We start from the raw sequence: 2,071 nt of genomic DNA on the forward strand, positions 1-2,071 counted from the left end.
GTGATGTGAAATCAACTAGCTCATGGATGCAAGTATGACCTTGAGATCAGGTCAAATATAATGAGATTCAATATAAATCAAGTCTTTTGCCTCTCACTTCCTGTATAATATTCTGTTCGTTAGTTGTGGGTGCTCTGGATATTGGTTTAGTATTAAAACCATAGGAGCATCAGTTTGCTATCTTAGCAGATTCTTTAATGATGGTTGGTCTTACTGACGAATCGAGCGAGCATGGAAATGAAAAGTTTGCTTGTGTTTCAATGCGTATCATGCGATGGATTAGAGCTGATGGTGAGGCGCTTAGTTATCATCAACTTATGGAGTTGATCGAGAGAAAAGTCCCTGCAATGCTAATCAATCTGCGGTCATGTCGATTTTGTTTCAGATATATTCGTGTACTTTTTTTTAAGACTATCGCATCAATCACAGTTTTCCTTGACCAAAGTTGTCCTCGTTCCCCTGTCCGACATTTGTTTATAGGGAAGTCCTATTATTTGTGAAATGAATGGATGAGTTTCGTATTTGGTGGGGGAAAATATCTTTGACGTAGCTCCGTATGTATGGAGTGTCTGAAGTGGAAAACATCTTTTCTCAAGTTATTACTTGCACAAAGATGAAATCAAGAGAAGACTCTCGAATTGGTCCTTTTGATGCTTAAGTTAATGTTGAGGTTCACTTCTCCAACTCTGAGTTTTTTATCTCTCCTTTACTTGAAGTTGAGGGTGTATATGAGTTTTCTATCTCTCATTTACTTGAAGTTGAGCGTGTATTTTTGTACTTGACCTTGAGGAGACAGAATATCCCATAAAGATTTCGTAGGGGAGTCTATTTGTGATCGACTTCTGAGAATATTCATGTGAATATTTTATAGGGGAGACAATTCGTAACCATCCCGAGTTGCCCCTTGGACTCTCGGGAATATTCTTATGAATATTTTGTAGGAGAGGCAGTTTGATGATCGACTTGAGTTACCTCTTCGACTCCTAGACTCTCGTGAATATTCTTATGAATATTTCGTAGGAGAGGCATTTTGATGATCGACTTGAGTTACCTCTTCGACTCCTATCCACATGAGCAATCAGGTGCTAGGTTGTCTAGGCCTTACGTGGTATTTTGACACGGTGTCACGCCCTCTTAAATCGATAATATTAAAATTTTTCATCACAAATCAATACAGGATCCAAACTAACATTTGAGGACACTGAGAAACATTCAGTCAAATTCACAACTATAAAACTTGTGCAATTTATAATCATATATCACATCACTCAGGTTCATCGACAACATTTTCATTACATACAAAATGTGCTTATTCAACATTAATATAACAACCAACAAGATTTAGCCCACAATTCTGAATAGCTCTTCACTGTCTCAGTCGAATGCAAACATATCATAGAGTGACAAGTTGACCTAAAAGATTGATAACAACAAAATAAGCTAAAAACAGCTCAACAAGTGATAAAACATATCCAGAATACAAGTGATTCAAGGATAACATTTCATTAGATACAAATTCGTAAATGTCATTTCATTCAAAACATAATTGGTTCATAACAAATGGAATATGGAGTAATTGGAGCATACCAATAGCGTATGAAATGTTTCGGAGCATATCAATGGCGTATGGAACATTTCGGAGCATATCAATGGCAAATGAAACATTTCAGAGCATATCAATAACAAATGAAATGTTTCGAAGCTTATCAATAGCGTATAAAATGTTTCGGAGCGTATCAATGACAAATGGAACATTTCGGAACATATCAATGGTATATGAAATATTTCAAAATATTAACGGCATATGAATCATTTCAGAGTATATCAAAGAACAAATACGAAACAAAAGCTCAAACGTCATATTTGACGTTGCATTTATATCATTCTTATCTAAAGCATGTATAAAACATATAACCAAAGCTTTGGATATCAAATCATACATACAGAAGGTGCAGTGGGACCACAGATAGAATGTGATTCATTCATTTCTGAATGACCACCAGACAGAAGTCTCCCACGTCTAGGAGCTTCATCCACCCACGTCTAGGAGAAGCTAGAGAGGGCTGGCAAA

This window comes from Musa acuminata, chromosome BXJ1-11, assembly GCF_036884655.1.
Source record: "Musa acuminata AAA Group cultivar baxijiao chromosome BXJ1-11, Cavendish_Baxijiao_AAA, whole genome shotgun sequence".
Lineage (NCBI taxonomy): Eukaryota > Viridiplantae > Streptophyta > Magnoliopsida > Zingiberales > Musaceae > Musa > Musa acuminata.